At 42.6% G+C, this 14,373-nt stretch overlaps 1 protein-coding gene across 11 annotated transcripts in view; it reads left to right on the top strand.

The window, feature by feature from the left end:
- The window catches only part of R3HDM1 (R3H domain containing 1), a 2,579,330-nt gene that overhangs the window by 1,983,565 nt on the left and 581,392 nt on the right, over positions 1-14,373 (top strand). The window lies entirely within an intron of this gene.

A 14,373-nucleotide genomic window follows, 5' to 3' on the forward strand; every position in this document is an offset into this window, starting at 1 on the left:
GTGCATACAGCCTCCCTATGTAGACCTAGCCAAGGCATTTGACACTATCCCTCACTCAGGCATTATTGACAAACTGTCCCAGCCAGATATCAACCCTTATATCGTAAGGTAGGTTGCAACCTGGCTCACTGAGAGAAGCCATACAGTGAAAATAGGGGAATCCACAGCAGACCTGTAACCAGTGGCGTTCCACAGGGATCGTTCTGGGACTTGTAATGTTCGGAATCTATTTCCCCGAAATACAAGCTAAAACCAAGGACTGTGGCTGACTAAGTTTGCTGACAACTGCAAACTGGGTGCAGTCATAGAATCTCCAAATGATGTCAACATCCTTCAAGAAGGTCTTATGCGAGCAAATGATTGGTGCCAAAGTCATGGCCTCAAACTCAGTGCAAAAAATGCAGTCTCATCCCTTTCGATAAGAGCGATGTTCCTGCAAATTACCACATCAGTAGCAATGCCCTAAGCGCGCACACAGTGGTGAGATATCTGGGCACTTAGGTTTACAGCAACCTTGCCTTTGATCACCGTGTTTCCACAGTGGTAAGAAGGGCATTCTGTATGGCTCATCTCATAATTAAGGGCATTGCCTCGAGAAAAGGAGAAGATATCATGTCCCTGTACTTTTCACTAATTAGGCCAGTAATTGAGTGGAATGCCCCTTCTGGTATGTACCTTTCAAAGCACTTGCAGCAATTAGAGACCACAAAGGTTCCTCAGAAGGAAAATTTAAGGTCTTCAGCAGCTATCCTATGTGGATCAACTGTACAGACTACTCAGAGGCGATCTCTGACCCTGCTTTATTGGAAATGTTGCACATCTGCAATTCAAATGGCACATGGGTTACTCGCTCTAAGGACCTAAACCCGGTATGTGCTTTAATAGAACCTGCTGGAGGGACAGATGTTTCTCCCAGAGGTTACCAGACCTTTGGAATAGACTCCCACTTCACATCAAACAGCGCACCTCATTGGCCCTCTTCAAATGCAGTCTGGATGATTGGATGCCTGACTGTTAATTCACCCTGGGGGTACCACCTGTGTCCCTTTTGGACAGGGGCAATACGTGCTGATTGTAGTAACAAGGGTAGATTTGGCTAGGCTTGTAAGGGCCCTCAGGCCATGAGCCTAGTAACTTCCTATGCATGATCCTATAACCCATTTAAATAAAGTAAATAAGCTTGCAGAGAAAACTGATCAGATAATTCTGATATAACTGAGACAAATTTAACATCATCAGCATATTATGTCAACTAAAATTTATCATCAGAAAGAAAACTAGTCATAAAAATCCCTATTGGACCTGATATCGAACCTCATGGGGCATTCTTAATAATCAACCTGTCATCTGAAAAATAATTCATCCTACAACTCCAACCATCCAGCCAATTTACAGTCCACTTAATTACATATCCATCCAGCCACAACACTTTTTCCCATTTTGCACATGGGGTCGGGGTTTCACATCAACATTGACAATTATCTAGAGCCAAGATTTACATCATGGCAATTTAATTCATTTAATAGGTCTAAAACACTGTAATGAGGCATGTTATCAAAGCCTTGGGCACATCCAAATTTATGGTGTCCACTGCATTCCCATCATCCAAGGCCCTCCACAAGTGTCAATAAAAAATCTGACATATTAATTCCACAAGAACTACCTGCCCCACATATCAGTGTTGCATTAAATCATGTTCATCACCTAAAGAACTAATAAGATATTGAGATACCTTCCCAAAACATTTACCAATAAGGCTCGTAAGACTAACTGTTCTATAGTTTTCAACAACATGGGAATTACCACCCTTTGTAGGCCAATTTCCATACTAGGGGACGTATCTTAACTCTTTTTTTTTAAACAGATAGTACAAAGAAGGTGAAATGTCCCTGATAATAAGAGATGGGGAGGAAGCAATAATACCATCACGCCCTGCTGCAGATGTACTTCTAGCCATGACATGGTCGCACCACTGTTTTATACACCTTGCGTATCGGTTTCTTTGACATTCTTCTGTCGTACACTACACTTTGTACCAGTCTAGCTTTGACCTTCTCATTCACACTTCCCATCTCAATAATGCCTCCCAGCTACTTGAAGCTGTTGGCCTCTTCCACTGTTTCCCTTCTATCTCAATTCCTGGCTTCTTCTAATTTCCCCCATTTGCTGCCATTACAGCCATCTTATCTGTACTTCATTTCATCCCATGTGCCTTCAGTTTTGCATTATATTCCCTGTCCTTTGCTGAAGCTCTTGGCTCAGAGTCTGCCTGTAATGCCACATCATCTGCATACAACAACTTTGTTGATCTGTCCCTGTGACATGTTTTCTAATGTAGTCCGTCACCAGTATGAACAGCAGTGGGCTCAAAGCTGAACCCTGATGCACACCCACTCCCACTGGGAATCCCTCTATGAGACCAAATGCTCTTTGTACTTGTGATTGGGTCCTTGTACATGGCTTGCACTAATTTTACTAATGTTTCTGGGACATAGAACCACAGCAGGACTGCCCAAATCTGCTTTCTTGAGATCTTGTTATATGCTTTCTCCAAGTGTAAGAATGCCTAGTTGGACTCATTCCTAATTTCTAGCTTCTTATCAAGTATCTTTCTCACTGCAAACATTGGGTCAGTTGCGATGCATCCTGATCTGATATTTAGCCTAGGAATGTCTGGCTGAATGGGCCAGCTGGATGCTGGTAACTGAGCCAGAAGGCAGGATCTTTGATGGAGGCAAAAAAAAAGACGAAGTAGCAGGCCAACTTTGAATTTAAGTGACTTAAACACATTCATGTCAATCCTTTAATATGGTCATGAGGCAGCAGTCCTTTGTATTTAGTATTAGGAGAATGGATTTACCCTTTGAACCTCCAGCATGTCTTTATCCACATAAAAATTGCTAAGGATTCCTGGAAATGTCTGTGCCATTCATTATCAGTTCCTGATGCACTCATTTGTCTCACTGCTGCCCATATGATGTTAACCAAATGCATTTCTGTGGATTTGATGCACGTTCATGTGTATGTGCATCCATGTCTGGATGACTGGGTATTGTCTGACCATCTGTAAGTCATTGGTAAGGAAGACTCTAATTGCCTTCAGTCTCTGGGAATACCACAGAGTCCGTCAAAATCACAGCTGCAACATACTCAGTCACTGTCTAAGTATGCAGTCTAGACAGCAAACCCACAGACATGCATTTGTTTAATACCATAGGGGCAGCAGTGAGACAAACAGAGTCTGGAACTGATAATTTGGTTGACAGTACAGACTCTAGGTGCTGCGTATCAGGTGAAGAGTTGTGTAGACTAATCTCTTTAGGCATTAGCTGTTACGTGCAGTGTCCTCTAGATAAAAGAACATCTATCACAAACTATGTGATATGCCATGCCTGGCCACTCAGTGCTGTAAAATTTGGTTTTAACTGATTTGATCATATTGACCAATGTTGCCTAAAAGGGGTATGGATATTTGCTGGTGATAAGTGGGTTGAGGACCTGATCTACTCGGACCTGTGCCAGGGGCCCAGCCTAATGTTTGATAGGATGTATGTGCTGCTTTGGACCAGTGTGTACCCATCATAAAGCTCATCAACTCTGGGTCAGTAAGCTGCAGACTGACTGGTGGATATTCAGTTTTCCAGCCTGTTTTAACTGGAGTAACATATTTGAGGGAAACTAGGACATAAAACAAATCAGTCTGCCAAAAATAATGTAAAGATTGCTGCAATTAATATAATAGTTAAATTGACAAAGACACAGATGACATTTTGGCAAGGAAGAGTGGACATCCTTTGTTGCCAGGGACAAGGGGTAAGGGCAGTGCAGCAAAGCCACTTGGCTTGAGAGCCAAAGTCTATTATTAAGGGGGAAGACAGGCTAGAAATGATGTGAGAATTGTATTGTGGAAGAATCTTCTAAAGACAGTGAAGGCTGTCATCAGAATTTATAATGACAGTCCAACTCCATTATCAAAATAGGGTCTATATTAGATCACTGAACGCTTAAAAAAGTGAACGGTGATTAATCGACCCTATGTAAGCAAAAGCTTACAATGTTGAAGTGTCAGAACAGCAATTATTTTCCAAGGGAAATAAATCGGTGTTCCAACAAAAAAAAAAAAAAAAATTTCAAACATTACATTAAGTGCGGGGCTTCGCCCCCAAACCCCCCCTACTTAAATATATCAACTCCGAGACCGCACTACAGTGCAGAAAATGGCAAAGTACCGAAGCGGCCAAACAAATTCTTTCCCAGGGAAAGAGTGCGCTTAACAGCCGCTTCGATATTTTGCATTTTCAGCCTTTTATATTCGACCAAGACGCATTTGAACGAATGTGTCTTCGGTCTTGTAATATAGACCCTCAAAATAATATAATCTCAGCCTATGCCCCAGAGCAGGATTTTGATGGCAAGCAAAAAAAAAAGTATGTATTCAGGCAGCAGATGCAGGGCCTACTAGATAAAGCATGACAGCATTAATTGCTGTTGGTATTGAGGGACTTGCATACTCATATTAGGACAGAGAAAACAGAGTATGAGGGCTGCCTGGGTCCATATGGGTGGAGCAACAAGACTAAAGAAGAGGCCATTCTAGGCTTTTGTCTGGCAAATGACTTGATGGTGACCAACACATGGTAAACAGAGGCAATCATAAGATCACGTACAAGAGTAGTCATCTTGCAACTCGGGTGGACATTTTCCTAGTAAAGAAAGAAGAAGTAGAATCAGAGGTTGCAAAGTCATCCCCAGTGAAGTTGTCAGCCCTCAGTGTAAACACTGGTGGTCACAATCGTCTGCAAGCAGTGGTCAGAGAAATCTTTAAGGTCAATAGAGACTGGGCTGAAAACCTGGAATGTGAATGGAGTGCAGGCACAATGAGTTCAAGCAAATACTCAGGGCTGTTAACACCTCAGGAAGAGGAAGAAAAAGGTGGAGTCAGAGAATGTCAGCATCTCAAAACAGCTTGTGTGAAGACATAAAACTGGTATGCCACCAACCAGGTAAGGAATTAAAATATATAAAGAAAGCTGTTGGTGGAATACAGAAGTCCTGGAATTGAAGAATGCAGGAAGCAGTGGGAGATAGAGAATATGGACCAGGCTAGGAAGGCATATATTGATTGCTACAGTGACTACTCTCTCTCTTAGCCTCTATTAGCCAATGAAAAAGACATCCAATGGCATACCACCAGCTTCGAAAAATGCCTTGGCAGATGACCCTAAGAAACTCTAACATGTTGCAAGGGAAACACAGAAAGATAAAGAAGATGACCCTCCAACATCATTTATAACAGATGCCAGAAGTGATCTGCTTATGAATCCGTAGGACATCAAAGTCAAATGGAAGGAGTACTTCCAAAAACTTCTGAATAAAAAAAAAACTGCAGAAGCTGTACTGCCCTATACAGAACCCTACAATGAATGAGAGAGAAGAATTTACCTTAGAAAATATAAGAACAGCACTAAGGAAAATGAAGGCAGGGAAAGCTGCATTCTTGCATAAAATCACAGCAGATGTGATCAAAATGTTGCACGAGTTAGCGGATAAGTAGCTCTTGGGAACACTCATAGTAATTTGGCAAAACCGGCATATGTCAGATGACTGGAAAGTAAGCATTCTAGTACCAGTGTACAAGAATAAAGGGGACATTCAGTACTGAGAGCAATACAGGGGTACCAAACTCCTGTCACTGTAGAAAAGTGCTGTGGTGATTAATAAACAAATGCACAAAGTAGTTGAAAGTAATATGGGAGATGAGCAGTTCAGATTCAGATCAAGATGCAGCACTTCCATCCCAGTGTTTGCAGTGAGACAGATAGTCGAGAAGAAGCTGAATATGAGAAGAGGGTCTAGCTTGGAATTCTTGGACTTGGCGAAAGTATATAACTAGGTCTTAAAGTAGATATGAGAAGCCCTGCAATGGTTTAAAGTCCCAAGTCCGAGAAACAATGGTGGAGTTGGTGCTGGTTATGTACTAGGACCCAGTGACATAATTATGAATGGTGTTCGGACTCTGAGGGGTTCCTGGTGGTAGTGGGTGTGCATCAGGGTTTAGCTCTGAGCTCACTGTTGTTCATACTGGTGATGGATGACATTAGCAAATAGGTTGGCGAGAACATTTCAAAAAAGCTGCTGTATACAGATGATGTGTTGTAGGCAGACTAAGATCATAGGAATTTCAACACATAAGGGAATGGAATGGAAAACTGAAGGTGCGTGGGATGAAACTGAATACAGACAAGACCATTGGCAGCAGATGAGCGAAATCAGTCAAAGCAGAAAATTGAGACAGAAGGGAAAATAATAGAAAAGGTTAACAACTTCAAGTGTCTGGCAGGGGTAGTTAAGATCGTCAAAGCTTGAATAAGAGGTGCCAAAGCCAAATGTCACAATTTCTGATGTTATATGACTGAGTAATGCTGATGAAATTGAAATGTTAGGTGTGCAAAATAGCTGTGTGATGAGTACTTTTGTATATCACAGAAACATGGGCTGAGAAGTCTGAGGTAGCTAATAGTGATGGAGGTGAAGTGCCCAAGATGGGTAGTAGCATGCATACTAAGGAACAGATTAAGAATTAACATCAGAACAGAAGTCAAATTAGCTCCAGTTTCAGAGGAAATCAGAACAAATGTATTACAGTTTGGGTTTGTCCTGGAAAGCAGAAGGCAATTTGATGAAGAGGATTTTGGAGAGACAGGAAAGAGGCCACGATGAAACAAGGACATTCATCTAAGACATGGATAGATTATGTGACAAGACCTGTGACAGTTTTGACTGCCAAGGAAGGTAAGAAAATGACCCTTAAGATAGGTGATGGCAATTGGTGTGACACCACCACCCATGTGGAAATAATTGGGCAGTGGGGGTTGATGCATATGATTCCTCACATGAAATTGTACATGAAAGTTCTCAGGGGGGCCCTTAGGGTTCAGTGGTTTTCAGAGTACAGATGCTATAGAGCATGACATTTGCATCTGTCAGTTCTTACGGTGACATTTGTTATGGTGGATGGACAGCACCATTGTTTCCTTTGGCAGTTCCTTTTATCTCCACATTCCATGGCAGCAATATGTTTCCCCAGAGGGGGCATGAGTGGGAGATCACAATTTAGGTGTTTGGGTGTCATTGGATTTATCCCATCACTTCAGCCTGCTGGCTATTAAGGCCAGTCCTTTTGACTCTACAGGCTTTCTTGTGGGAATTTTAGCCATACAAATGGACAGCATGTCAGTGTGTAGTGAATGTTGGCAAATAAAAGGGGGATGTAGTTCTACTGCTTATGTCAGGAAGCTGAGCGTGTGAGAATTGGCAACTTCAACCAGTCTTTTATTCAAGACTTTAAGAATAACAGTGAGAAAATAACTGTATTGATTTTGTCATTCTTTAGGCATTTCAGGCAATGTTTTTCCTCAAAAGGGGAAGAAAAAAAAGCAGTGCTGATCTACTGTTTGGACTCTTCATTATAGTGAATTTTGTTTGAATACTTCAATTGCACTTGGTCACCTGTGTTAGTAGTGTTGGAGTTTTGATATATATATTTTTATTTTTCAACAAGAAGGTAATTGTCTGCATTTTCATTTTAGTTGTAGTGCCATAAACTGATAGTTTGACTCACAGTAGTGGAAGTATTGTGATTTACTGCAGGATCTGTACCTCATACATTTTACTGCTTTTTGCTATAAGTGTATTGCTGGTAATTTCAGTCTGGTTTGCTGCCATTGTCTTGTAGTTTGGCTTGCATTAGTGGCAGTACTGTGATTTACTGCAGAATCGGTGCTACATTCATCTGTGTACATCTGAAAACTTTGTTGAAAAGCTTATAATTCTACTCAATATTGCCTGCTAAGTAGCACTTGCGGTGCCCTCTGATAAGTTTCTTGCTGCTTTCCATAGCTTTTGTTTGATACACTGATCTCTAGCCTACTACTGATACAGTAGTTAAGTATTTCTTACTTTAGTTACTGTGTTATCCCTGCCCTGTCATTAAAAATCCAAATTTCTTGAAATTCTAGCCCACCTGTGACCTACCCTTACTGTATAGATTGATGAGTGAGACAGCTGTTATTTGCTGCAAGCTCTAAGTTGAAGAGCTCCATTGAATTAAGTTTTTTACTTTTTGATTGGTTTCTTCTCTATTCCATCTCATATAACCTGCGCTGCGTGCACCCAGAAGTGTAGTAAGCCCTGAACAGTGACAAAAGATCTGTGCTGATTCTGGCATCTTGCAGGTTTTCCAAACATCATTTTTTGTCAAAAAGGAAAGAAAAAAGCTGTTGGACTCTGTAGTGAGCTGTCAGAACTAACAAACAGACCTTAGTGCTCTTGTCTACTGCCAAAGGAATCTGCATTGAATGTAAGTAAGACAAATCTGAGCTGCAGTAAAGTGAGCCTAGGATATCATTCCCCTCTTGCCCTAGAATTCTAAAACACTTCCCCACAGTGTTAGTAGTTTACCTAAACTGACTTAACCAGCTGGTTCTGCCAATTGATAACACCTCCCTTGAATCCTAGACCAAAACCCAACTACCTCCCCCAGCAATTTCTTAAATCGCACCTGTTAAAACAATGGACCAGCAATTTACCACAGTTTCTCTAGCCAGCCTAATTGAGATTGGTATATATATTTTTAAATTGAGATGAGTATTATGAGACAATGTACGAATTGTCTCCTGCTGCCTGACAATCACTTAATCAAACAGCAAAGTGCATAATGCAGTGTGTGAAAAATGTTCATATCTAATGTCATTGAAGGGCAAAATCTCATGTCCATGCAGCTTAAGTACTAGGATTATCAGTACAACGCACGTCACCACAGCCTTCATAGAACACAGCCCATCAAAAAATGCTGAGGTCCTCAATATCAATTTATCCAAATCGCAAAAGCTTTCAAAACATAAAGGCATTAAGCACCCCCTCTTTAACACAATGTCTGTGTAGCCTACTGTCTTGCATAGCCATAGGAGTCCCAGACTGAGGAGTGCTAACCCATAAATCAGGCATGTACCCAACCTAATGTTTTAATCTTAGGTAGCTTCATTGGAAGGCATACCTGTTACCAGGTTGAGTAAGGAAAGAGTGACTGTCATTTGCTTGTCTGGTGCCACTTTCCATCAGATCACACGTACTATAGTCCTTGAACAACAAGTACACAGTAACTAGATGTTAATGTCAAGAGGTGTAACTCCCTGTACTATATTGAGAGGGAGAGAGAGAGAGAGAGAGAGATGGAGCTGTTGGACTACATATACCAAGCAGGTATGAGCCTAGCATTGAGCAACATTCTACTTTCTCCAAGGTTATGCCACAATATTAGCAAAAAACAATTTATTTCAGTAATTGAGTTAGCTTTTGGTGTCATTCAAAGAAGGTACAATATTTTTCAGCCTGATGGTGGACAGACAGTGCTGCTTTGCCAGGGATGGTCTACACGTGTCCCCTCTAGGCTTCCAAATACGGGCTAAGAAGTTCTCCACTCCCATAGTGCCATTTTTAGGCAATGCAAACCAGATAAACCTACCAGCATAACAAAAAGAGCAAAGGAGAATATGAAGGTGCTGTTCATCAATGATGGAAGTGTTAACACTCCGTGCAAACCCTCCTCACCCAGGAGGATTTTGATGTCTGTGTAGTGACTGAGATATGGTATAAATTGACAGAGTTCTCCAGCTGTGTAAGGCTACAGTGCTTTCAACACATTTAGATAAGCCACTATGCAGGTTCGGAAAAAGATGAAGGTATCTCACTCTTTGTCCTCATCCAGAAGAGACTACCATCAAGGCTGGTCAAGCAGCATTATGCATTAGATCTCTTCCAGGTCACTATTAAAGTCTTTTACCACATTCTGCTAACTAGAGAACTCCATCCATGTCCCAAGCAGCTGTAACATCTTTTTAAAGGAACTGTTGTCACTTAGCATTAATAGACTGGGAGACACACACCACTAGTGCAAAGATTCCTGTACTTTGTCAATATAAATTCTCTGGAGCAACTAGTCAAGAGTACCCACTGGGGAAACAACATTCTGCATCTTGTCCTTCCTAATAGAGGGAATCCTTTTCCATCTCTTGCTTATTATCACCACTCTTCAGGTTAGACCATAAAGCTGTTTCCCTCAAAATAAAAATTGAAACCTGAGACCCCGGCTGCCCTTGGTACCGTTGGACGTTTCCCTAAGGAAAATTTCCTACTTCTAAGAAAGCCTCTGTCTAGTTTCAAATCCCCCAAAACCCAGCCAGTTTTGCTAAGTATGCAGAAATGTAGATTGCTGTCTTATACCAGTATGTTAGCAGTTGCATAGAAGCCACTGTACCCTTTAGGGTCAAGTACAGGGCAAATTCCAAAAGCAAACCTCCATGGTGGAACCACAATATAAATAAGCTCTGCAAGAAAAGAAAGAGAATTATGGCCATAAATAAGAATATCATCCTGGTGGTGCTGCGCTAGCGTTGTTGCCTCACAGTAAGACGTTGTCCTGTTCGATTCTCAGCTAGAGCATCTTCTGTGTGGAGACATGCGTGAATGGGCGTACCTTCATTGAAGGTTGTGTGTCAGAGCTGGCAACTCGGCTACTGCCAATCATTAGCGGACCGGAGTTCCGCTGTGGCGACCCCTAACCGGGAAAAGCTGAAAGACACACACATCCAGCATACCAGAGCCACCTTTGTTAAAATAAATAATTAAGCAGCTATGCAGCTTCATTAAAATCACCAAATTCACGTATGAGGCAAAAATGGCTACACCAGTTAAGGACAATCAAAGGTCATCTTTAGCTGTGTTCACAGCCTCTAGGTCCTCTGTACAGCAGTAAACTGAACTGATTGTAAATAATACCAAAACTGAAGATGTAGCCAAACTGCTGACTAAGTTCAGCTCTAACTTCACTCCAATGTCGCTACCTGTGATCTCACAATAAGTACCAGAAACTGATGCACCCAAACTGTTAAGCAAGTTCTGAAAACACTAAGGCCAAAACTACCACATCAGTTGGTCCTGACCGTATCCTGTGATGCATCTTGAATAGCATGAAGCATTATCTTGTTAGGTCCCTAACAATGCTTTTCAACCTCAGCCTTCACACAGGCTTTGTGCTGAAAGAGTAGGAGACAGCAGCAGTCATACCCCTGCACAGTGGAGGTCCTTCTGCTAACCTGGGTAATTACCCACCCATAATGCTGACCATAAAATTATGTAAAGCCATGGAAAAACTTGTCATGGAATTAAGCAAACAAGACATTGAGAGCTGTCAAAGACTGGACCCTTCCTTTCCAGTTTGGTTCTTCAAAGGCAGGTCATGCTTATCCAACTTGGTGAACTTTTATTGAAAAAGTCACCAAAGCAGTGGACTAAGGTGGTGTGCACAGTCTTACCTATCTAGATCTGGTTAAAATTTTTGACACAATCCCCCACTTAGGCATATCGGAGAAGCTCATCAAACTAGGAAATCTGATGTTATCCTAGTTACCATTCATCATGTATGGGTATAGGATCCGAGCCAGCACACTTAGACAAGAGATGTCCGAAAAGTCATCAGGGTTTAAGAGGTGCTCCTTGTGCAGTCAGAAGATGCCTGTCTCCTACACACATGAAGGGTGCCTCTATTGTCTTGGCGCTAGCCACCTGGAGGTTGAATGCGGCATTTGTGCCGCATTCAAACTCAGGGCCCTGGTCGAGCACCAAAATAAGCTTCTTCTCAGAGGTATGGCTCAGGAGGGTCCCTTGGTCAAAGAGTCTTTGACCAAGCAGGGCCTCTCTGAGCACAAGAGAAAAGTTACCTCATCCTCCTCTTCTAGGGAGGGCTCTGGTAAGAAACCTAGGCTGTCAGATCCCAGGTTTCCGAATCCGACTCCAGCCTTAGCAGCGTCAGGTCTGGGATCTTTGATCCGAAGCCTTCCAGAGAGTTGAGAGAGGCCTTTGGTCCCAGATCTTCGGATCCAAGGGTTTTGGAGTAGACTCCCAGATCCATGGCCCCTGGATCGAGGCCTTTGGATCCAAGCCAGAGCAGACCTGTCACGGATCTGATTCTATTGGATCCGAGGGATTCGAGAACTCTAACCTTGGATCATTCTGTTTCCTCTGATCCGTGACTCGTGTTGGGTCCTATTGTTGTGAGGACCTTCCCTTGGATCCTTCTGGAGGGGATTATTTGTTTACAGGGTGTCATGCCCTGGACCATCGGAGAAGGCTCTCTGGGTCCCGACACAGGTCTCCAGCTAAGTCTTCTATTTCCTCCTGTTCCTCTAGGAGCATCCTTCCAATATGGACAGAATGATGCAATCCTTTTTGAAAGCTCAAGTTGAGTTGGGGCTTTTGGCTTCCCCAGCCCACAGGACTAGGGTACCTTCTCCTACTTCCCAGTTACTTTCTCCTCATCTGACCTCACAAGCTTTGGACTTAGGGGAGCTGGTGTGAGGCATAGAGGTGGTGGGGGTTTCTGGGACTCCCTTTGTTCCTACCCTATCATAGTCTGTGGCTAGATGTTCTTTGTGTTTTACTGTTGCAGTCATCACATTTGGGGTTATCTGCTTGCAGTAGCCCTCAGTCGGCCTGATTAATAAAGTCTTGGGTCCTGCGTCGGTTGCTGTCCCTTCTTCCATGACGTCAGGTCCTCAGGAGTATAAAACATGCAGCAGACGCCATTACATCAGTCTTTCTTGCCGTGCAGTGCCCGAAGCAGAAGCAATTCGCAAGTGCCGGTCGGCCGACTCATGAAATTTTCGTTTTCGAGTTTCAGAACTGAAGTCTTAGCTAAGTACCCTGTTGGGGAATTTTTTCTTACTCCTTAACGATGTCAGTAAAAATTAATAATTGCATTTCTTGTGGAAAGCAAATACCTCACAAAGATTTTCATTCGTACTGTATTCCTTGTCTAGGTCCTGACCACAACATACCTTGCTGTCAGTTTTGTGCTTTATTTAATCAACTCACTATCCATTGTCAGTATATTTTCGCCTCTAAATATTTCGTTTCTCAGTTCAATTATCGAGAAATGTCATTGGTAAGCCATCCGACTACCGGAATTCTGAAAAAACGCAAAGATAAAGACGGAGACAAGCCGCCTAGGTCCAAAGCTGCCGACGACGCTTCTCCTAAGCCAGTCGCCAGTTCGCCGGTACTCAGTGAGGCATTTTTGCAGCCCCAGATACCCACTACTTCTGATTCGCAGGCCTCTACTGAGACCCATTCGGAGTCTGGTATGCCGCGAGATTCTTCAGCTGTGGAACCTGCTGATGTCTCTACCTTGGATGGGTCCGGAGCTGCTGTACAGGCACCGGCTTCTGAGGGTGTATTCAGGCCTACGGACTTGCATATTAAACCGACACCACCTCCTCCTTTAAGGCCTACACCTCGAACCATGCCTAGAAAACTGACGCCCAGGCTGCATGCTCAGGCCTCTATGCCTAAAAAACAAGTGATAAAAATGGCTGAAGACATTATAACTTTAATCAGGGGAAGCCAACCACCCTCTTCTAAGGGACCTAGGACTGAAATTGTTTATGAATCTTCTGACCAGGATTCTGATTTTTCTGATTTTCTGATGATCTGGATTTACCCTTATCTACTTGTGAGGATTCTGATGCAGAGGACTCTATTACCTCTGCTTCCCCTCCAGAGGGTTTTTCTTTTGGTGAAACCTTGCAGACACTCTAAGGGAGCATTTTCACTGGGAAAGCCAGGATTTTTCTGATTCGAAAAAGAGGCTTGGGGATTTCTTACTCTTGCCTTAGCATAGGCCTTTAGCTATACCTCCTGTACTAGACATTGTTGATGCCTTTTTGGAATCTAGTTTGGCCCCTGATTCTTTGCCTCCTGCTCCCAGAAAACCTGACAGATATTACAGGGTTCCTGATTCTCACAAGTTCCTTTTTAAAAATCCCATTGTGGATCCAGAGACTATTTCACAGGGACCCAAAAGCATTAAGGCCTCTACTGCCAGCCAAAAACCCTACCCCTTCTGATAGAGACTCCAGGGTGCTGGATAGATGGGGCAAGAAGGTTTACACTTCTGCAACCTTGGCCATTAGGGCCTTAAGCTGTCAGTTTCATATGTTAAATTATCAACAACATATTATTGGATTGCTTAAACAGAAAATGATGTTGATTTCCTGACTGTTCTGAAAATAAGGAATTACAGGATTTAATGCATTCTGCTGAACAGGTTGGAAAACATACTTTACAATGTGGGTTTGATTCTTTAGTGGCCTCTTGCAGGGCTGCTATCACTGGGTCTATACTCAGAAGGCATGCTTGGCTTAAGGAGCAATCTTTGCCTGATCGTGTTAAAGCTAAACTGTTGGATGCTCCCTTAAACCAGGACCGCTTGTTTGGCAACAAAGCTGAGGAAGTTTTTAAAAAGATGGAGGATAAAGC

Source organism: Protopterus annectens, chromosome 6.part0 (genome assembly GCF_019279795.1).
Source record: "Protopterus annectens isolate FY-2018-M chromosome 6.part0, PAN1.0, whole genome shotgun sequence".
NCBI classification, from domain to species: Eukaryota; Metazoa; Chordata; order Ceratodontiformes; family Protopteridae; genus Protopterus; species Protopterus annectens.